Source organism: Lactuca virosa, chromosome 8 (assembly GCF_052849685.1).
Source record: "Lactuca virosa cultivar CGN04683 chromosome 8, Lactuca_virosa_CGN04683_v6, whole genome shotgun sequence".
NCBI lineage: Eukaryota > Viridiplantae > Streptophyta > Magnoliopsida > Asterales > Asteraceae > Lactuca > Lactuca virosa.
In genome coordinates, this window is record NC_136433.1 from 274125790 (window position 1) to 274151192 (window position 25403).

General features: G+C 33.6%; 1 long non-coding RNA gene and 1 other non-coding gene across 2 annotated transcripts; one reads left to right on the forward strand and one right to left on the reverse strand.

Moving 5' to 3' along the window:
* The first annotated feature begins 2947 nt into the window (after positions 1-2947).
* Positions 2948-10437, forward strand: LOC145133539 (uncharacterized). The gene is made up of 3 exons (XR_013718605.1): positions 2948-3487; positions 3600-3820; positions 10355-10437. It is a non-coding gene; the product is annotated as an uncharacterized LOC145133539 (long non-coding RNA).
* Positions 10438-23156: 12719 nt separating this feature from the next.
* LOC145135101 (small nucleolar RNA R71) lies at positions 23157-23263 on the reverse strand. The gene has a single exon (XR_013719579.1). It is a non-coding gene; the product is annotated as a small nucleolar RNA R71 (small nucleolar RNA).
* Positions 23264-25403: the final 2140 nt, after the last annotated feature.

The following is a 25403-nucleotide window of genomic DNA, read 5'->3' on the forward strand; positions in this document are numbered from 1 at the left end:
ATCCATAAAGATGATATGATATCCTATATATAGGACTAACTAAAACGAATCCTAATCCAACTCTTTTACTTATTGGCAAGGAAACAAAATAACTCAACTAGTATAGGTGTCAAATTCTTGGGCACTAAGTTGAAAATTGTTCGGAGCATATCCAACATATATATATATATATATATATATATATATATATATATATATATATATATAGAGAGAGAGAGAGAGAGAGAGGGGGAGAGAGGTAAGGTAGAGAGAGAGGTGCGGAAAAAACTAGGCGTTTTGGCTTAGGCGTGGTTCAAACCGCATGGTGGATACGGTGTTCACTGTGTGTGACATGACAAACCATAAGTGCTACCACATCCTCTATGAAAAGTATACTTAAAGCCTATTGCAATATCTAGTTGGCATTAATCAAACACTTTGTCAAGTAATAAAGATTAGGGGATCTCACATAACATCATATTTTATTTGGCATGTCATAGCTATCATATATGTTAATTTAATTTTGGAACGTTTGTAAATCTTCCCTAATAAAAGAAAACATTTTTGCCACATGTCATCACCTAATTCAATATGCCACATGACATTTTTCTATTTTTTTTCAGTTTCCTTTAATTCCAGTTGACAATTAGTGGTTTTTTTTGGCTTTTTAGTAAATCTAAAATATATTGCATTTTAAAGAAATTTAAAGAAAGTTGACTCTCTCCTTCAAGTCTCACGTAATCAGTCAATGAATGTATTAAATTAAAATAAATCTTCCTAATTTTCAAACACAATTTTCGGCAATCCATTTCAGTTTCACGATTATTTGCAAAAACGTTCGAAACATCGATTCATTCACAGCTCAATTTTGATATACTTTCCATATTCATTTTTGTAAATTATGTATAACTACAATCTCATTCATCTGTCATATTTTCTTGAGAGATTGAGTTTCTAGCATCAAGTTCATCATCACAGACTGATCCGCTAACATCTACTACATCAGGTCAGCAATCCTTTTTATTTTTAATGATTAGTTCTTTTCTAAATCATTTGATTCTTTTTTAGGTGAACATTTTATGTATTCCTCTTATCTTTTCCATTCTTTGGTTGAATTGATGTGTCTGGACTAATGACATCACCGAAAATGGCATAAACTATTGTATAAAAGTAATCGACAATATATTTTTCTTGTGGTTATCTATTTTCTTCATGTAATATGGCTCTCCTACTATTTTGTGTGTTTGAAGCCAATTGTTTTTTCATTGACTGTTAATTAAGGTCTAAGCTATAAGAATTAATTTGGTATGTTTTTTTGTGGTCCACCAACTAAATGCTATAAGAATTAACCTTTGTGTACAAGAATTTCAAACAAAAGAGGGACAAAAAACGGATCTGGGGAAAGGTTGCTTCTAGTGAAATCAAAAGGACTTAAGTTCACAAAGGTAACTAACAGGAAAAACAATTTGATAAAAATATTACCTAAAATGCCCCTGGGACTATTTTTTGTCCATAGATTCTAAATTACTCTTACAATAAAGTCCACTACCTAAATAATTACTCACCCAAATTACCCTCCCTTGATTGGTCATAAAATTATGTTACTTTGTGGACAGCTTCTTTTATATAATGCTTTCATGTTGTTTTTGTGTGTTCCATTTACTACTTGCGTTCATAATATTATGCTAAAAGATCATCATGCTAATATGTATGTTAAGAACATTGATGCTAGAGAGGAGGAAAGAAAAATTATGCTTCCATTGTTTTTTATGAATAAAACTGAAAACACGAAGAATAAGTTCCCAATATTAGATGAAAACACCAACTTTTTTCATTCTTTTTAAAAAAAAAACAAGGAAACTCATATTTTTTGTGAATTTTACAAAGAATAATTTCCAACAGTTTTCTGGAGCTACTTGTAATCAGTCTATGAGTTTGTTTACTGTTCAATGTCAAGTGTTGGTAGATGCGTTTTTCATGGTATGAGACAAGGGTAGCAGGGCATGTATAATCTACCCTTTTTAATTAAATTGAATATGCTTCCGTGTCTCGGTTAATTTAAATATTATAGAGTAAATTACACAAATGGTCCCTGTGGTGTAGGGTAATTTATGCCCTTGATCCCTAACTTATTTTTTTAACTCGGACCGTCCCTATAATTTAATTTTGTTGCATTGTTGGTCCCTGATTAATGTAAAAAGACTATTTTGCCCTTAATATATATAATTTTTTAATTTCTAACTTTTTATATATGATTTTAAATATAAAAAAAAGAAAAATATGTGTTCCCTTTATTAACCTATGCAGCAGATAGGAAACGTCTTCTCCTTCACGAACACCACCACCCATCCCTCTTCCCTCCTCCTTTCTCACCGCCCACCTGCATCTCTACCTCTCCCATTTCTACCTTCCCCCCTCCCTTATCACACAAACATGCATCCATTTCGACATATCGGTGAAGAAAGGGGTTGGGGAAACAACTGACGTCGGTCACCACACCTGAAATTGATTCCGATATCTCGTCGTCGGCCACCACCACACCTGTTAGGATCTCGAACTTGATAGCCTCCTCATCGTATCTTCATGTTCTCATCGGAAACCTATTTCTTGTCCTTCCCTCGTCATCCATGGATCTGAAACCAAATTGTTCATTATTGACATCGACATCCTAATATAGATATGAAACCAAATCAATGGAATTGAGTGAAAAACCCTTCTTTACCTGTGATTTTAGTTTTTCTAGTTTTGTGATTGGGTATTTCATATATTCTATGATTTCAGTTTTTGCTAGAGTTTTGTGGGTGAAGGACCTTGTTCTTTTAGGTATTTTCCTTGGTATTCGTACATTTAGGTTGTTTGAATAGAGAAGTAGCTATCAAATGTAGAAGATTCTGATGGAATTTGACTAATAGTCGATACTCTGCTTCTCATACTTAAGTACATAGATAGTGAATTAAACTGGTTATTTCATGAAGTTGTGTTTGCTCATCAAAAGTCAAAGATGGGTGTTTTCTTAGGTCACAATGAAAGATAAGGTTGGTATTAAAGATGATACTTTGTTTCACACACATGAAATTCAAGTAGTAGGGTCAGTGTTTTGGTTTTTTTTGTCAAATCATTTTCAAGAAGTGTTTTGGTAAAATTAAATTCACTACAACCTATTTCGAGGAATTGATGACCCCCTTTCACCTTCAAAATACAAGTTGAAGCCTAGTTTTAGGATGGACTGATGTTCATTACTATATTCCTGCTCAGATTAAATTACTACAACCTATTTCGAGGAATTGATGACCCCTGCTCAAATTAAATTCACTACAACCTATTTCAGGAACTGATGTTCGTTACTATATTCCTGCTCAGATTAATGGAAAACACCAAGATTACCATGATTAGTGACTTGGCTCTATAACAAGATGACTACACCATTAAGGTCTGAATCATATGCGTATGTGCAAACAAACTGCATGGAATCAACAGATCCGTATGATTGGTATTAATGGACGAAAGGGTATTCATATTTTTTTTGTTTTTTTTTAATTATATTAAATTATATATATTATGTAAAAATTATTTGTATGTATAGTATATCTTATTAATTAATTTTTTTCTTTTATTTGAAGGGCACCAAAATTGAATGTAATGTGGATAAACCATTTGCATCACTACAAGGAAAATCTTTGGTAGAATATGATGATTTCTACATTCATAAACCCAAAACTCTATTTCCAGTATACCACAGAGGTTATTAAATGCAATGATTTTTGTGGGCCACAAAATTCTTTTGCTCTTATTGACTTCCAACAACTTCAAGCTAATGCAATCGAATCGAACATGTTATTTGGTTAGTATATTCCCTTCCACCCATTCGTAATAGATTAAATTATCTAAATTTAATTTTTTTCGACCATAACAAATACATATTTAAACTTTTCCTTGTCTATAATATAGATATTATAGGAAACGTTTTCCAATGTTTTCCATTGGAACCTGCAAAAGACAAACAGGAATAGAAAATCACACTTAAAATGGAGGATTTAGAGTAGGTTTCATTTTTTATACCTATATTTGTATTGGTGTTGATTATGATGGCATGTGCGGAATAAGAAAAGATCTAGTGAATCATCATGTAAACTTAAGAACACAAGGAGTAAATAAATCTGTGTAAGCTTATATTAGATCTAGAAAGGATATACAAATGAGTACAATACAAATTTCCCTCTCTAGTCTAACACTCCAAAATGATCATTACTAAATATGAGTGTCACTCACTTCCTATTTATAGGAAAGACAACTCATTTACACATCAATAAGGGTAAGCCACATCCAAGCGTGACTTTGCACCCTAACATTCTCCCCCTCAAAGTTAGGATTGGATGTCCAGGCTTCAGTCTCCAACGAGCTAGCGCGATCAAGACCAAACTCCCCGTCGAAGTAACGCCGGTCTTCAAATCCGCAAATGAATATCCGACAAAATCCGCTTCGAATACCCATCATTATCCCCCTTTTTATAATCAAAAAATGATTATAAAACCCATTAAGGGTGAGAACCGCCGAGAAATAAACTTCACAATACTCCCCCTTGATGTGTACCAAAAATGAATCACCAAAAATCTTGCACGGAAAAACAATCACGAAAAAGCCTCAAAAAAATTCCAAATTCGTGAAATTTTTTGACTTTTTGGGTGAAAGTTGCAAGATTTTCCAAAATCCAGGTAAAAACTGTCACTAACAGAATTCTACAGGGATCCGTTGCGCCAAAAACAGCTTAATATGCGAAACTCTACCCCATTTGCGAAACTGAGCATAAAGCGTAAATTCGCACAAACTGCAGGGACCAGAAATGAACATTCTTCAATTTCTCAGCTTTGGAACACCTTTTTCGAAATTGGGTATAAACTGCCAAACTTTTGAAACTGCAGGTGCTACTTTCGAAACTACTGCACACTTCTTCAAACTTTCGAAAGTTTAGTACTTATTTCGAAAATGGATTTAAAGTGCCATGTCTTCGAAAGTTCAGAGACTAATTTCGAAACTTGTTTGCTTTCTTCCCGATTCGTTAACCAGTCGCGAATGACACAAAGAAACCTTGGCTTTTTGTTAACATCACCAAAGCATCGATATCAAAATCTTTGAAATTAACTCTTCAAAATCTTCGTTATCAAAAATTAATTTTTCGCCTTTAGTGTTTAAAGCAAAACATCGATATCAGCCTTCTGTAAGTTTGTAACACCACTCGATATCAACATTTGTTTGCTTCGTTTTTCGGTCAACAACACAAATTAAGCCATCTAGTCTTCAAACCGTTGCTAACGAATCCTTTAAGATCGTCAAGTATCGATTCCAAAAACATCGTAACACAAAATCAAGTCTTCCCACATGAATCGAAATCATCCAGTAAACCATAATCGATCATTTAACCCTTTGACATTAACAATCAATTCCCAGTTCGTTCTTTGAACAACGCAAATTATCGACTATCAAATATTCAAATCATCATTCACTCTTTTGATGTGAATCGAACTCAATACCAACCACATCAAAAACATATACAGACACTTCGATTATTAACTTCAGGATATCAAAATTCATCGAGTAGCAATTAGGCATTCAAAGCGTTCGATTGCAGTTATCAATCCAAAACAGCAATATCAAATTATCGACTCCTGATTCCATATCACCAATCCAAAACAATTCGTCGTCAATTGACTTCCCAAAACCATTCAAAACATTCGACTGATAATCTCCAAACACGCCAAACTCAATATCGACTTTCAGGAATTGAAATTGAAACAAAATCATCACATTCGTTACCAATCGACTTCTCAAGGCTATCAATCATAAATCGAATCATTGTCCTTTCACGATTCATTTCCAAATCAACTATTGATATCAATAACCAAGTATCAACCAAAATCAACATCAATACATCAAGACTTTGAAATCGATTTCACATAAGGACCCTCCAACCCTTCGAAATCGATCAGTCTCCAAGATATCGATACCATGTAAAGGACCTTCAAACCCAAATCGAATTCACCATAATTCGATTTCACCAAACGAACAGAAGGTACATAAGACGAATTCGATGTCATGCAAAAAGTTTTGACCATTAAAGTCATTCTAATACGAGTTTGACTCCAATCGATTCCAACAGTTCTCAATTCATTCCCGTCGGCTTCAAATACTAGTAAAATTCGATCTCCAATCTCTCAATTAAACCAATCGAAATCATACAATTCCATCTTTCGACTATGAAGTTTTAATTTTCGACTCTTGAACATACGATTCCACATTCAAACTCGAATTCCTCAGTCAGTTTTGAGTTTTGTTACTGAACCACGAACAAAAACTGACTTTGATTTATAATTTGACTTTCGATTTCAAGCAGATCCAGATCGACACACAAATCAAATGACTATCATATGAAATCGAGAACTCAAAACGAATTTCACAATTCATATATGGTATCGACTAAGAACAAAAGGAATGAACAAATCAAAATCGATATCACATAAAGACAATCAAAGAAATCAGTTATTATGAATCAACGAATTTGATCAGACGGTTCATGAACTAATATTGACTCCAAAAGTCAAAATCAGATGGAATGTTCAATTGTGAATATCGGATGAAATATCGAGAATTAAAACAATAATGAAGTCAAAGGAATTTAGGCTCAATAGAATACATTGATGAACAGTATCAATCGATTATTATTTGGGCTTGGATTAAACAATGAACAGTGAATTTAAAAATAAAAGAAATGATGAACAGTGAATTTCGAATTTGATAAAATGATTTTGATTGTTGGAATTTTGATTTAAACAAAAAATAATTGGATCAATAATTGGGATTGAAACGAAATAGCTCCAATGAGGCAAATCGATCAAAAATGAAAAACGTAAGTATGAATCGAAATCATGGACGTTTTGGAATCCATTTAAGAATCGAGATACCTTTTTGATGAATCGAGATCCATTTGCAACGAACAAATCAAATTTAGAAGATCTTGGTTCTTTTTTTAGAACGAGAAAATCTCCAATTTGAACATTGTACCACCCACGATGCGTGTTGTACAACTCATTCTTCGTGTTCTTCGTCGATCCAAGAACATCTTCAAAAGAACCACTAACAGTTTTGGGTTTTGACTTCAAATTCAATGCAACACTTGGAGATTGTTGCTTTGGAACCCAAATTTGTTTCACGGATTTCGGATTCACAACAACATTTGACGATTTTTGTGAATAAACCCGCTTGTTCTTCCTTTTAATCTTCTTCTTCTTTTTCTTTCTCATCTTTTTGCATCTTGAAGACTTGATTTCATGAACAAACCCACTTTCCACAACATCAACTTTGTGAGTTTGAATCAAATCTTTTGGAGTTTGATACTTGTTATTTTCTTGGATCATCGGCTTCCGATAAGGAATCATTCCTTCAAACGAATCACAAGAACACAAATTATCATCGGTTTGAACTCCAATCGAGCAAAAAACTTTTTCATCATGATAATCAACTTGAACTCCTTTTTCTTGAACATCAAGAACATCAAGAACATCACATTGAACTCCTTTTTCTTGAACATCAAGAACATGATGATCATCATCAAGAACATCTTCAACAAACTTAAGAGCATGAAGATCACTTGGGTTTTCAACAAGAGAAATGTATGTTTTTGTGACAACCATCAAATTCAAGCCAAGGTCAACAAGTCAAACCGGTCAAACTTAATTTGTACTTTAATGTTAAAACTTATTCTATGTATAAAAATGTACATTTGTATGTCAAGGATTCAAATGTCTCGAAGAATCTATGTGTTATCAATGTAAAAAAAACCCTAAAAAGGGAGTTAAACGCATCAAAACACGACTAAGGACCCTTTCGGGGACTTAAAACAATCATAAACGAAGCATAACGGGGTTCACGAACCTTGCATTACGAGATTATAAGATAATAATGGCTAATGTAAAATCTCTCCCAAATCTCTCCAAGTATGTGAAATCTCTCCCAAATCTCTCCAAGTATGTGAAATCTCTCCCAAATCTCTCCAAGTATGTGAAATCTCTCCCAAAATCTCTCTCAAACTTTTTATAGTCATCCGGGTCATCCCGACCCTTAACTTGGTCAAAAATCACGCAAAACGGAAAGACTTCTCGAAAAACAGCCATATAGAACCGAAACTCCTCTTAGGAACCGGAACTCCTCTTAGGAACAGAAACTCCTCTTAGGAACCGAAACTCCTCTTAGGAACAGAAACCCCTCTTAGAACCGAAACTCCTCTTAGGAACCGAAACTCCTCTTAGGAACAGAACCTCTCAGGAGCCGAACCTCTTAGGAGCCGAATGTGTCAGAAGCTCCTCGGACCGAAGCCAGCAGCGAGGACCGAAGTTCGGCCCCCATGCGAGACCTCGGACCCTCGCACCCCCCACTTCGTACCTTCGGCCTACTCTCGGTTCTTCCTTTCCCTACTCTCGGTTCTTAGCTCCTTAGAGCCAAACCTCGCAGGTTCGGTCCCTAATGTCGGGTTTTGACTACTTTCGCCTCCTAAACCCGTTTTTGACGGGAGTTTTTCACCAAATTCATATTTTTACCATTTTTAACTCCCAAAACTCATATTTTATTTATTTCTTAAGGATTTATTAATTAAAAATTTTTATTTTATATTAAGAGGATATTTACCCCACAAGTGGGTCAAGTGTGCCCACTTGCCTTCCATGTGTCACCCTCTCACTTGCCACCTTATCCACATCACAAAAACCAATGCACACATCACTTCAAACTCACAAGTTGCTCCAGCAACCTTCCATATAAGGAAATCCCTGGAGGATTTCTTGATTTACTTGCTCATTTCAAACATACACACTTCTCATATCACCTCAAGAAAGCTTCTTTCTCTCTACTTTCCACCACCTTGTGCAAGTGTTCTTGAGTTGCTACATAACTTTTTGGTAAGTATTCCATCTAAACTCAAGTGTCATTCCATAATTTCATAACACTCTTGGATCGTTGACTTATATCTTAACACCAAAAATCGTTCATAGGATCATCCAAACTCTCACGTGTTCATCAAGTGTTCTTGACTTGATACTCCTCGTCTTCGAACTTCCACTCTTCCAAGAATCACTCAAGGTGAGTTCATACCCCTACATTTTCTAGTTTTCTTTAGTTTTCAGGGGGGGAATACAAGTTAAAACACCAAAACATATTTGAAACTTAACTTGACAGCTTACAACAGAAAAGTTATGACCTGTTCACGAACTGTTTTACCCAACTTAAACTTAATATTTTTCAAAACTGTTCAATATACAAATGGTTCAGGTTTATACCTTTAAAATGACTACTTGCACATCTCCATACGATGTTTCTACAATTTTTGGTGATTTTTACAAAACTGCCTATCACTGCAGCAACGAAATCAGACCAGGTCGTGAAAATGAACATTTTCACACTGGTTTGAGACCACCAAAAATTATAAGAAAATTTGTGAACATAGCAGACTCTTTTTCCAAACTCTCCGCGTTTACGGATTTAGTTTTAGACTTACGATGATTTTTCAATAAATAATCTAAAACAGTGGCAGTTAAGAGTTAAATTGTCAAAACAAGTTTAAGAGTTATTCACACCTTGTAACATGATGAGCAAGGTGTGTAAGATTTTATACTTAGCATTTTCAATGTCATTTTATTGAAATACAAGGTCATGCATAACAAGGTTTCATTTACAACATAAAACATTTTGATAAAACTATAATAGGTATAGTTTGGACACCTCATTTAACAAAGAAGTGGTAATACTATTGATTTACAAAGCGAGTATTTTATTACAAACTACGTGAACATGTTAATAAATAAATTTGTGAGACATTCATCTTCGGAGTACTCTTTAGTACAACAGAAAAGTCCTGTAGTTATAGCCAGAATCTCTTATAGGGAGAGTGTGATAGTTGTATATAGATCTATATTGGGTTTGACAACCCACACCTGAGCTGCTTGCAACAGCTAGACCGGCAGGTCTGTGGTGACAAGTGTCATAACATTCCGACGCTTGAAGAACGTCGAGTACGAGGTCTTCGAGTCATAGTATGGTTATAACAACTCACATGGGAAATTAACAAACACTCCGTTCACAGGAATTTAAGGATTTCACAAAAAGGAGTTTTACTTAAATATAAAACCACATATAAGTATGATGATTTACTTACATATACTAAGTCTTGGTTCAGTTAAGACTACACTAAAACTTTTTGAAAATATTGGATTTTCTGGAAACAAACTTGTAACAAACTTTAAGGAACAACATTCATTTTTCATTCATAAATTGTTTATGAACTCACCAGCTTTAATGCTAATACTCTTTCAAAAACAACTTGTATTCTCAGGTAATCAGTAATACAGGTAACCACAAGACTTTTGAAGGCAAGACGCTAAGGCGTAGATTTCTTTTGAACTATTTTGACATCATATGTAATTTATTTGGCAACATGTATTTTGCAACGATGTAACCTTTTTAAATTATATTTATGATGGTTGTGTTTACTTTCTTCACTATGGTTATGATACTGAACATGACGCCCTCCGCCCCCGAACGTTTCCGCCGTTCCGGTTTGGGGGTGTGACAGTTTTATTAAACAAATCTCTTTCTTCTCCTTCTTTTCGGTTATCACTACGAACTAACATGATAATGAAAAGATCATACAAGCATTAAATCTTTGAAAGTGGTTGAAATACCAATCTTCCATGAACATCCTTCAAACCTCCATAAGAAACCATAGAATCCAATGAAATTAACCCACTTAACAATAACCCATAAAATTCAAATTCTTTGACCTTGTATTTCACACCTTCAACGATTACAACCCAAGAATCATACTCCAAACGCACCATGATCACAAAAACTTGAAGATTTCTAGAGAGAGAAAGTGATTTTGAATGGGTTTTCTAGAGAGAGAGTAAAAATCACTTGAATTCTAGTGAAGAAAATCGAATTATGAATAGAATCAAAGATGAATTCGATTTCTAGAATCCAAAAACTCTCTAAATCATGAAGATCAAAGATCAAAAAATGAATCACCAAATCATGAAAGCCATCACAGATCAATTCTTGATCAAATCAAGAACACCCGCTCTGATACCAATTGTAGTGGTGTTGATTATGATGACATGTGCGGAATAAGAAAAGATCTAGTGAATCATCATGTAAACTCAAGAACACAATGAGTAAATAAATTTGTGTAAGCTCATATTAGATCTAGAAAAGATATACAAATGGGTTTGTACAAATTTCCCTCTCTAGTCTAACACTCCAAAATAATCATTACTAAATACAACTCATTTACACATCAATAAGGGTAAGCCACATCCAAGCGTGACTTTGCACCCGAACAATATTTATTATTCTTATGATACTTTCTTTTTTAATTTTCTTTCTTTTTACAGAGGACGTGAAGTTTTTGTTACTCTATGGGGACGGTATGCTAATGAAATTGTTGCATATGTTTCTAAGCATCCTGGTCATTTTGTATTATTGATTCAACTTGCTCAAGCTTATCCAACGTACGTATTTACTAAGTTATTAATTTGTAATATTTATATTCTTAACATATCTATGATATGAAATTATGAACAATCATAAAAAGAAATAAACATTTCAGATCGTCCATATGTCAATAACACCTACTTGGTTACAAAACTTTTAATTGAAGAAGTCATTGAGGAGATAACCTCTTTTAAAAAAAGGTATTATGAAATTTCCACATGATTTCTCATTTCATTTTATTGTTTTATTAATTCATATTTATAATATCTAACATTTATTAATTGGTACAATAAATAGTTTACAAGCAAGAAAAAACTCTTGGACTTCTTCGATCCCACATACCTTGGGATCATTCATCATGTATTCAATACATGATAACTTTCTTCTAAAGAACTTTTTTTACCAAATATCTGTTATTCACGAATTGAATTAGATACATAAATTATCCCCCTTTTAATTTACTTAATCCAATACTTCAATCTTTACCACCCCTAAATACATCTACTATCATAGGGAAGTTGTGCGGTAATTCTTGGTATAATAAAGATGTTTGAAGATACCAGTTCTATAATGCTTGCACAAAATGCAAGTCAAAGGTTCAAATACTTAAGGTTCTAAATGAGACTGAGTTTGAAGAGAAAGAGATTTTGGTGTGTCAAAAGGACAATTGCAAGGGCAAAGAAGTAATTGTTGAACTAAGGTGTGTAACAAATAATACCTTTTTACATTAATGTTCACTAATTTTATATTTCTTTTTACTTTTTAATATTTTATATGTTTTTTTGAAGTTTTATGATCAAAGTTCGAGTTCAAGGTTTAGTTGGAGTTGTCAGTCTTACAATGTTTGATCGTGAAGTTAGAAATCTTCTGAAAATATATGTTCCTGATTTATTATCAAGATATGAAAAGGTATATGTTTTTTATAATTAATACCATATTGAATTATAAAAATTAATTTTTATACATTTATTTAATTGTTATTGTTTATTAATATTTTTTTTAATTCGGCAATCAAACTGTTGAGTTGAACGCCATGCTCGATAAAAAATTGGCTTTCAAGATTCTTGTAAAGACCTTTAATTTTAAAATATTTGGTCGTACTTACAACATTTCCAAGATAACAAATAACGTTGATATTATTTCTGCTTTGGAAAAGATTGAGAAGAAGAGTAGGATTGAACTGGTCAATATACACTACCTTAATTACTTTACTACGTACGTATTTTCAACATACTATTTTATAGAATCCTTAATGCAACAAATTTTTATTTACCCATCATTTTATAGGACATGGATAATGATTCTATTGATGTAATTGACTCAGAATTTGCATCTCAAGACACAATGGGTTGTAAGGTACACTACAATATTGTTTCATTTTTATATATATTATCCTTTTCATTACTAATTTAACTTTTTTTCTTTTTTAATCTAAGGGCGCTAATTCTCACACTGCTGATAATACTCATGTGTCGAATATTCCATCTCGCATTTGTACAAGTCCATCATCAATAACCGCCACCAATAAGCTCAATTCATCACCTACAAGTGTCAAATGTAAACTTGTAGATGTTTACGATCTTGATGATAACGTTTATGAATCAGCAACGAAACCTAATGCACCCCGTAACGGAGATGACAAAGTTGGTGGAACAACCAAATTGTTGATTTCTAAACTGAAAAAGTGATGAAGACATAAACTTCAATTTTTCTTTGCTACTCATTGCTACCAGAGACATTTTTTTTAATATTTCCTACTTTTACTTGCATTTTATTTGGGATTTTAATATGTTGTGTTTGGTAAACTATGAATATTAATTTGTGTTATCTTTTACTTTTTTATTTAAATAAAAGGCAACTGGGATTTAGTTGTTTATTTGTGATATCTTGCACTAAACAAAATAATAATAAATAAATAGATAAATAAATGGTTACCCTCCTTCTGTTTTGTGTGTTTGTGTATTTGAAGCCAATTGTTTTTTTCATTGACTGTTAATTAAGGTGTAAGCTATAAGAATTAATTTTGTATGGTTTTTAGTGGCCCACCAACTAAATGCTATAATAATTAACATTTGTGCACAAGAAATTCAAACAAAAGAGAGACAAAAACGGATCTGAAATAGCAGGGGAAAGATTACTTTTAGTGTAATCAAAAGGACCTGAGTTCACAAAGGTAACTAACATGAAAAAACAATTAAATAAAAATACTACCCAAAATGCCCCTGAGACTATTTTGTCCCGGATTCTAAATTACTCATACAATAAAGTCCACTACCTAAATAATTACTCGCCCAAATTACCCTTACTTGATTGATCATAAAATTATGTTTCTTTCTGGACAACTTCTTTTGTATAATGCTCACCATATCTGAAGATGAAGCATCCGTTGGACCCTTGTCTTCTCTAACACGAAGTAAACGTGGGAATCGCAGTGAAATACTCTTTTTTTGTTTAAAATTAAACAATAAAAAAATATCAATATGCGTGTTCCGGTTATGTTGCTAAGATGAAACTTTATACTCCCCTGATGTTCTAAATGGTCTTAAACCTTCAGGTATGCCAATTCATAAGTTGATATTAAAAGTCGGTGTTCCGGTTATGTTACTAAGAAATATTGATCATAAATCTGGATTGTGCAATGGAACGAGGCTACGGGTTATTGCAATGGGTAAACGTGTTATAGAAGCTTAGATAATATCTAGAAGTAATATCGGAAACCGTACGTTTATTCCAAGAATGTCTTTGACGCCTTCGGATAAAAGGATTCATTTCATATTTCAAAGACGACTATTCCCCCTAGTTGTATGTTTTGTAATGACAATAAATAAAAAGTCAATGACAGTCACTATCGAAGGTGAGGTTGTTTTTTAGACAACTACTAATCACTCATGGGCAGTTGTATGTTGCATTGTCGAGAGTGAAGAGTAAAGATGAATGTAAAATATTAATTTTAGATAAAGATGGTAAACTTACAAATACGACATCTAATGTTGCATTTAAGGAAGCCTTTGGAAATTTGTAAGTCTTAAAAATAAGTTTCAATATTTCAATTGCGGTTTTTATTATTATACATTATCTTACCTGCTTATTCATCATTTTGTTTTTATATATTTAGCAAGTTTTATTTAATTAATGTTTAATGTTCACAACATTATTGTTATCATCATTTTATAAATACATACGTCTTTATTTTATTTGTTTGTATATCGAAATAGTTAATGTATTCATTATATATTCTTGTATTATATATTCTTGTCTTTCTGTAAAATTATTACTAAAAAAACATGTAATGCTTAACAATATATATTATTTTTTTTTAAAAACTCGTGTATTACACGGGTCTCACACCTAGTTGTCATAATAATCCATAAATATCTTATAATCTAGGTTTTTTAAAGGAAAATATCCATAAAATTCTCATTATTTTGGGAAAATTAACGATTACGTTCCAAATATTTTTTTTAATAGAAAAATTCAAGAAACCGGCTAAACCTTACACTTTAACCTCTTATCAGCATACCACCTTTTGCCACATGGCATGCAAATTGGACGGGTGCTAATGTTGGTGTTGACGTGGCAAACCACGTTAGCGTTTACTTATTTGATATGAAAAATCGGATTTCTTTATTGAAAGGGCGAATCTAGGATTCCAACCCATTACCTCCCACCCTATTTACACTAGGCTAGAAGATTTTCATTATTTTATTCCTCAAAGTTTGTATATAATACTTAAAATATGACAGTATACACTTATTATTATTATTATTATTATTATTATTATTATTATTATTATTATTATTATTATTATATTTAAAAACGTAAACAATTATTATACTTCATAAATAAATATATTAAATGTGTAAGCATATTTATATGTATTTATATGCATTTTTTATTTTTATATATTTTTTTACGTATTGATGTATTTTTTTAAAAGTATTGTTATATATATTTTTATTTATTTTAAATATATAAATATACTTTTTACGTATTTATATGTATTTTATTTAATTTTTTATTTATTTACATATTTTTAAAGTATTTGTATATATATTTTTTACGTATTTTTATGTATTTTAAATATATAAATATATTATGTACGTGTTTATATGTAATTTTATGTGATCTTATATACTTTTGAAAAAACATCGTAAATGGTCCCCGTGGTTTCCCAAAATCTGAAGTTTAGTCCCCGTGGTTTAAAAACGTCATAGATGGTCCCTGTGTTTTCAAAACTTTTGACAATTGGTCCTTATTGCTAACTCCGTTAACTTTTGTATGTTAACTGAAGGGCATTTTCGTCATTTCACTACCACAGGGACCATTTATGATGCTTTTTCTTATTTTTTTAAAAAAGAAAATAATATGCAAAGGGTCTCTCTCTCTCTCTCTCTCTCTCTCTCTCTCTCTCGGAAAAACACCCCTTTTAGTCTCCCCCACCCTATTCTTCATATTCTCGTGTCTATTCACCAACAACCTCCATTCCCTTATGTCCATCATTTTTCAATCCCTTGACAGTTATTCAAGGGAGCTAGTGGGTTTCTTGGTGCAGGTTACTGAGTGAGAAAGAGAATCAAGTGAGAGAGGGAAGAAATTTAGAACAGAAAATAGAACAGGGTTTGTGATTCGATTCAGCCACCGCTAGTGACAAAGTTTGATCAGATCGATTCAGACTCTTTTCTGTTCGCTTTCGTTCATCATTCTACTTTCATGTTCCTTTTTATAATTTGTCGCCTGTAGATTGGATTTGGTTATAAGGAGGCTGTGAAAATTTTGTTTTTTGTATTTGATCTGAGCATCAAATTGGGGAAATGGTGAAATTTCATCCTGTATCTTGGCGGGGCAACCGTTGTTGCAGCCATGGCGGTGTGGCCCATTTTTCCGATCAAAATAACAGATCTGAGCCTCAAATGTTAATGTTACCGTTGATTTCTTGACTCCAATGAGGATTATCAGAGAAGCCATTGCTAGTTTAGGTAGTCCTGCTCCTATATTGGTTTCAGAAGGGGCTAACACCATGGATGTGGGTCGATCCGTCGTTTTGGTCCAAATGGAACCCAAAACTTGTTTAGATGCAGGAACATGGGGGACAATGGGTGTTGGTTTAGGGTATTGTATTGCAGCAGCAATAGCTTCGCCTGATCGGCTTGTGGTTGCTGTTGAAGGTGATTCTGGGTTCGGATTCAGTGCCATGGAAGTCGAGGTTTGCTTTCTTTTTCTTTTTTTCTTCCCCTGAATCTAACTTCTTCTTTTTTCAATTTTGGTCCTGAAACGTGTTGTGGTTTTACTTAGACATCCCCTGAATCTATCTTCTTTCTTTTTTCAATCAAGTAACAAATTCAACTGATGATTACAAAATAGATGAGAAATCAATCGACTTACTGTTGAATCAAATGGTGCTTGAAAAACTTCCTAAATCTCTGATTCTACATGGGATCAAAGATTCCAATGGATTGAACTGAAATGATTCGTCAAGATATTAGGGGGCATATGTCGCCTTCGTCGCCTCTAATGTGTATGTGAGGTGTTTTTTCCTTCAAGTGCAGTTTTGTGGGTGTGTTTGTGTGTTTTTCCTTTAATTGCAGGTTGAGAAGAAGGGCTGCAGATCTAAAATGGAAATAGAAATTGGGGAAGGGAAATGAGCTGATGTATCTAGGTGATGACGAGAGAGAGAGAGAGAGAGAGAGAGACCATTTGCATATTATTTTCTTTTTTTAAAAAATAAGAAAAAGCATCATAAATGGTCCCTGTGGTAGTGAAATGACGAAAATGCCCTTCAGTTAACGGACAAAAGTTAACGGAGTTAGCAATAAGGACCAATCGTCAAAAGTTTTGAAAACACAGGGACCATCTATGACGTTTTTAAACCACGGGGACTAAACTTCAGATTTTGGGAAACCACAGGGACCATTTATGATGTTTTTTCTATACTTTTATATTATGTTTTTACATATTTATGTATTTTGTAAGTATTTTTAAATATATTTTATGAATTTTTACATATTTTAAATATATAAACATATTTTGTATGTATTTATGTATATTTTTAATGTATTTTAACATAAAAATACTTAATAATATACATATATACGTACAAAATACGTTTATATATCTAAAATACATAAAAACACGTTTAAAATATATAAAACATACTTAAAGAATATATAAATACGTAAAAATATATAAAATATATAAATACGTATAAATACATAAAAAAATATGTTTATGCATTTAAATACATAAAAAAACATATATATAAAAACACTTAAAAATGCAGAATATATAAAATTAACGTAAATATACATATAAATAGGTAAAAAAATACTTTATACACTAAAAAGGATTTATATATATATATATATATATATATATATATATATATATATATATATATTTTGATATTGCTATATTTATACATATATTTAGATAGTATTTTAATACATTTTAAGCTATATTTTGGTTAATGCCAAAGATATTTGGTACTTATTGAGTTAAATTACAATATGCAACAAAAAAGGACATTCTTGAAGGAAAGGGATCAAAGATGACAAAAGACGGAGTCTTGGAGGCCAAAGTTAGCAGCGACATGGATTTGGAAGAGAAGTCGTGCAGTTTTGCATGCCTTGACGTGGCGATCTCAAGGCCACAACGTGGCTACGTGTCGTAATCTAGAAGCTTCTATGACTTGCCGCATGCGGGATTTCATAGAAGACCACGACATGGTGGCAGTCAACCACGTCGTGGTGGTCAGATATATGACAGCTATAAATATGCGGATATTAAGTCGAATTTAAGAGGTTGGCTTGAGGAATAAGCTATGATTTACGACTAAAAACCTCTAGAAAACCTGGAGAAGGCTAGGAATCGATTAGATTGCAAGAGTTGAAGAGAATTGAAGAAAGAACATCATCAAATCGTTCGTTTTGCTAGATTTTACCATGTCTTTCTAGTTAACTTAGATTAATTGTTTGCTTCTGATTTAGTTATGGGCTAATCACCCCATACTTTTGTTTGATGAACATGAACCCTGATCATATGTGTTGATTTCGAATATTGGATGTTTTATGTTGATTTTACTTATGTTTGATAATTAAAACCCTAACATATTTAGTTCTAGTCTTTGAATGCCTTGATAATAGAATACGTTAGCGGAAGTCTTATTTAAAGTTTAAAGGTAACATCACCAATGTTATGTTTATTTACAAAAACATCATTCATCAAGATAAAGTTCATAAACCAAATAAAAAACAAGTTCTAAAAAACAAGTGTTAAGAAAAATCCACGACATGTCCAAACGGTATCAATACTAAGACATAAACTGGAATGTAACTACCCAAATTCCCCATCCTCACCAAGCCGTCAAACTATGCTACCTGTACCAATGCAAGACAACAACAAGCAAAGAAACAAGTGTCAGCAAATGCTAAATTAGTCAACCATAAGTACAATGTTAGGAAAACACACATCACATATCATCACATACATCACACACACCATATACATCAAATACATCGTAAGTTCCTCACTAGAGTATCATTAGGGTCTACTGTTATTATTTTTCTTTTAATATTAGATAATTAATAATTAATCCTAGCCATGTGTCCATCACTAACCTGCAAGGAAGATTCCCCACAAATGGTTCCATCACTAACCCGTAAGGAAGACCCCCCACACATGGGTCCATCACTAACCTGTAAGGTATACACCTCATACGTACGTCCAACACTAACCTGAAGGCAAGACCCGTTCACTACTAAGTGATCGGCCCAACCCTACCCCACTAGGTCCATCACTAACATTGGGTCAATCACTAACCCTGGGTCCGTCACTAACCCAAGAGGTAAAAACCTCATTCACTACTAACGTGACCGGCTCGACCCAATGCACTAAGTGAGGCGCGACTCTCACTCGTAACATTGCTCCCGGTTCGCTGCGTTCGCTACTCCGACGTTGCACATACAAGTATGCACGTTGTCGTTCGAGAGTGGTACTTATCATTGTTCCCATAGAACTTCCCACTCAAACGTGATACTTGATCCAACGTCATCACTACACCAATATCACTCCAGTCCTTGAACACCTAAGTGTCCATGAACCATGTCCCGAGTGGTGGTCTAGAAAAACAACTCGGCGTCTCCATTTCTCTTAAGCTCTTTTCCTCTAGGTGTCTTCTAACCTATAAGGCCCTCACAAGTATCTAGGTAGGGTACACACACCTAAGTCTAGGGTGCTACCCTTTACGCCACACTAAGTGTATTCCCCTTTTTAATTAATAAATTATCAACTCATCACATAAGGATTACACTACAAACCTCCTTAAGTAATCATTCTCAGTTTCAATTATTAATATTAGATGGCATATTACTTTCATACTTCACATTATGTAAACATACAACAAGGTATCACAAGTTAAGGCATTTTACATCATTATATAATCATGCTCATATAATCAATTCATCATTAAGGCATATTATATCACTAGCATGCATTGTCCTAACCATCATAGACAAATATTACCAATAAATTATTGCATCCATATATTCACACACAATCAACACAAATCCCTCCTTCTATCATTGACCTATCACACCCTCACATCAAAATAGCAACAAAAAAAAATATAGCATGAAGGTAACATCATTCAAAACATTATATCATTCACAATTGGGGTACATGCAACCTAAACGACCTAGGTTCATTCCAATCCCTCTAAGATGTGGAATTCCTAACAAGTATTTTAAATAACCACAAAGATTGACTCGCCTCTGTCAAACAAGCACTCTTTGCACACTTCAAATCTTGTAGAACCTGAGTTATCAAACCTTCCCCTACTTAAACACAAATAAATATATTACTAGAAGTTTATATGAGCAAATAATAGCATTTTTCTACCCAAACATGCAAATTAGTCATTAGGCCAAATTTTTAGATTTTGACCTGGAATAGCAGCCTGTTCAAGGCCACTTTAGCACCTCTTAAACCTGTAAAAATTTCAACTTTATTCCATATTCAGGTATTTCATACTTCCATCTTTAAAAGTCCTACTCGAACAGGTTCAACCGATTTTTCTACAATTTTCTATGAATTTTACAAAACTGCATATCCATGCAGCTAATTTTCGACCAGTCAGTGAAAATGACGATTTTCACCTTGGTTAGAGACAATATAAGGACTTGGGAAAAATCATGGACAAACTAGACCCAAATTTCAAACTTTGAGAATTTACGGATCACCAATCCGACTTCTGATGATTTTTATATATTTTTTTCAAAACAGGGACAGATTGGTAATTTTTCAGAATTTCCTAGAAATGCATTTTAAGGGTTAATTGACAACTTAACCCATTAAGCCATAACCAAAATAAACTAATAAGATAGAAATTGAGTTCTTAACAGTAGAAACATGTCAAGAAATTAAAATAACAATTCCAACCTTAATCCATGATTCAAAGTACATTGCTTGTATGGGAAAAACAAAGTACTTTGCTAAAAGAGAAAACACCACTAGGGCTTGAGTTTTCTCCACCATTAAGCCACATCTAGAGACCTTCATGGACTGTTTTGAAGACCTTTTAGATGGTTAAAAAAACATCGTCTTTATGTATCAAAACACCAAACATGAAATCACTAGAATTTGAGATAGAAAGCACATGAATTCAAGCACAAATAGGAAGACATTGATTTCATAGTTTTGAGAAATTCATAGACACGATTAACAATGCTTTTAGGAGTGTTTTTAACAAGATTTTTGACAACCATTAACCATCAAAACACAATCAAATATTGCTGGAGTTTAGTCACATGAAACGTAGAAGGTTGTAAGGAGAAAGAAAGAGATTGCTTGAATCAATTCACAAGCCATTGAAGCATTAACTCAATAGACGAATGAAAGAAAAGAATTACCGGATTGCAATTAGTCGAGTCTCAGCCCTGATTCACGCTCGATTCCAAGTACCGGTTCCCCTTTCTTTTCCGCTGCCCTTACTTGATTCACACTCGTCGCACCATCTCTCCCTCACAAGTCACAATCGGCCATCCTTTCCAATTAATTCTTTTAACCCTATATTAATTTTCTTAATAAAGTTTCTTTTAATGACATTTTAACCCCTCTAAATGACGTTTTAATGAATTATATATACCTTATTTTCGCATAAAACCATTTAACTAAATATATATCTGTTAAATATATCGGCTAATTATTTTAGGTGTCAATTCACACCCTTTTTATTTAATATATTTCAATTTATAAACATAAAAGCTAAAAATCATTTATAGAAATAATTATTCGATTAACGGAGGCTAACGTCATTAATAGAAGAATTTTCGGGTCGTTACATTTAGTGTAGTAGATGATCATTCTATTTGCATGAACTTGTTTTCCTAATTGTTTATGATCATTAAATAATTAGAGCTAGGACTAATCACATCTTAGACTAGGTAATTAAAGCTAGTAACTTTAACTGTGTTAGAGAGCATAATCAATCTAGGTTTGTGCTTGGTGCTTAACTTGATCATAGGAAAGTAACTTTTATCATTCATAGTCTAATTTGTGCTTACTATCAATTTATGGTCTAACTTGTGCATGATCATTGCATGGTAATTAAAAAACTGGTAAGTCTAGATGTTTTATCATAATAGCTAGATAACAAATTGGTAATCAATATATTTCATCCACTAGAAATCAACAATAGGAGGAGGTGAAACCGAATCTAAGCAGAAGTGTTCTTTACTTCTTGAAGTTAATTTGTGTTTCTTTGTTTGTTAGTTGATAATAGTTTAATTTAAGTTCTTCTGAGCTTGTAAAATTAGTAAAAAAAAAACCCCCACCTTTCGTTGTTTCTTAGTTTAGCTTTTAGTAGTTATTTTATTAATTAAATATCGTTCCCTGTGATCGACACCCGACTTACCCAACCTATTCTATAATCTGACTAGGTACACTGCGTATAGGTGCATAATTAGTAAGAGTTTGTTAGGTTATAAATTTAAGAATAGTAGGTACTTTTTCCGCATCAAGTTTTTGGTGTCGTTGCTGGGGAACGGCTATTGCAGTTGTTAGCTTAAATGCTTTTAGTTATTTTATCCTTTTTATGGGGTAAAAACCGCAAAAGGTTATTTTTCTGCATTTTTCTCTTTTTCTGTGAAATCAGCTTCCACGACGTGGTGAATTAATTGCCACGACGTGGGCACTGTTCATTTTTAGTTTTTCGTTTAATTGGTTTTTGTTCATTTTACACGTGTTTTTCTAGTTTTGATTTAGCAGGAAAAATGGGGCACTCACGACCATGGCAATGAATGAGTACAAGCGACATATAAGGAACGACAACAGATGGGGTCTTAATCCACCAAAAATCTCAACCACTACAAAGTTCGAACTACCATAACATATTCATGGCATGCTAAAGGAACTACTTTTTTATGGGAAGGAGCACGAGGACGCTTATGAGCACATAGAAGAGGTGGTGGAGATTTCACATTATTTCAATGCACCAAATGTGAGTAAAGATGTGGTGATGCTTCGACTTTTTCCGGTCACATTGAAGGGTGAAGCTAAGGAATGTTAAAATCACTTCCCTTTGGATAAATCACGACTTGTGCTATTTTAAGATTGAGTTCATCAACCAGTTTACCCCTCCTTCAAAAGTGGCGAAGCTAAAAAGAAACATATTGAATTTTCAACAACTAGAAGGGGAGTCGCTATATGGAGCTTCGGAATGTTACAAGAGATTGTTACGACATTACCCTCAACATGACTTCAATGTGCAACAAGAGATATCAATCTTTTATGATGGAATCAATGTGTGCACTCGCCAACTTCTAGACTCGCAAGGGCCCATGACAAAGAAGGATCCAGCAACAAATAAGGCTTTGATTGAAGAATTCGCTAAGCATTCAAGAGAGTATCACAACTTAAGGGAGGATTGCACCAGAGAAAAATCAAGTAAATATGTAGGTCTACTAAGGATTGTGAATTGGAGTACAAGAGAGATAGAGATGCAAAAAAAATTCAACAACTGAAGCATGATCTCTACCAATTAAAACAAGTCCAATTCGAGAAAATATATGCTCTCGAATCAATGTTATTTAGATTTATTGAGGCTAGCGAAAAACGACATGATGCTACAGATGCAACACTTAGAGAACAACAAGAATCTATTTTGAGCATCTACACGCAAGTTGGGAAATTAACAAAGCTTGTGCAAGAAAAGCTATCGGATTCACCTTCCATAAGAACTGAGCCAATCCAAATCTCTCAAGTCATGGTTGTTTATACAGAAGAAGAGGAAGAATTCGAGAATATGAGAGTCCTTGAATCGATAGATCAACAGTTCAGTTAGCTTCTTGAAGGAAAAGAAAAAGAAGAAAAGATTCGTGACTCTGACCAAATGTCACGACGTGGAGGAAATGGTGGCACGTCGTGGGCACTGAAGGAAGATTACGATTTCCTTAGTTGTTGAGCCGTATTAACCACCTATCCCTTACAAATATCGTGCCAATGCCAATCTGGTGAAACAAGAAAACTCAAAGTTCCTTAAGCATGATGTATTTGAAAGCGTTAAGGAAGATGAGTGGGATGAATGGGAGGAGCCTTTACCCAAAGAGCAACCGGAAAAAGAAGTGAATCATTCGGAACCTCCAGTTTCAACGCCAATGATATTTAAGGTATTTGATTTTACTAGACCATCGGATCAAGCCACGATCCAAATGATGAAAAAGAAGAAGATAATGATAAGTCCAATCTTGAAAAGAAAACCCTGGAAAGAGACAAGTCAAAGGCTAAAGAATGGGGATTGAAACACAAGCTTAAAGAAAATGCCACTCAAAGAAAGAAAGAAAACTCGAAAAATGCATACTTAAGGCGAGTTCAAGCATACAAAAGAATATGGATGGAGAAAAAGGAGCAACGGGAAAGCCTACTCCCACCCGCAACAACTTAGAGCGGGAAGGATTCCAACTCAATACTCCTCCAAAAAGAAGCGTTTATCGGGAGGCAACCCGATCGTCTTGGTTTGCATTTTATTTTCGTCTCTTTGTGTTTTAGTTTTTGTTTTAAAATTTTAGGATATTTGATCTTTTCATCCTTCTTTCCTGTTTTCCATTCTAGAGTGGGGTTAGAATTTTGATTTGTGTTGGTAATTAAAATTCAAATTGGATAAAAATATTAAGTTTTTGCAAAAATTAAAACCCCACGGCATGGTGATCTAGACGACGACGTGTTGATTTGAAAATGCCCTATCTTTCTAATTCCTTGAGGCCCACGATGTGGCCTATTAACCTGCCATGACGTGGCCTAGCAGGGGACCAGTTGGATTTGTTTAACTTTAAATGGCAAAAACACACATCACTTTCTTAAACCAATACACGATTGCGAAAAACACAGCAACCCCACACTCGGTTTTCAACTTTTTCTTCATTTTCTTCCTCAATTCCACTTTTATCCATCAAAAGGTATGCATTCTTGGTTCCTAATCTTTCAATTTTATTACCATTGTTCTTGATTTGAAGATTAGGGTTAGATTTTTCAAAATTCTTGTTTGTAGTTTGAAATTGTTGGGTGCATGTTGCTTTACTGAGTTTAAAATAGCCTTAGGATGAAACCCCTTGAAATTGTTTGACCATTGCTTCCCAGAATCAAGCATGATCGATTTTTGCTGTCGCTCAAAGAGCACGACGTGGCGACTGGGTTCACAGAAGCTGTGTTGTACTGATTAATATTTTTGGTTCTGTTTTTGGGTTTGTTTTGTTTATTTTCAGTTGCAGGGATGGCTAGTGAGGCTAATGTTGATGTGTCAAATTTACACCCGCTTTATGAATTTTCACAAGACATGCCACAAGAAATTTTAGAACGGTTTAACAATCGTGTGGGATGGTTACATTCAAGAAATGTTGTGGTTG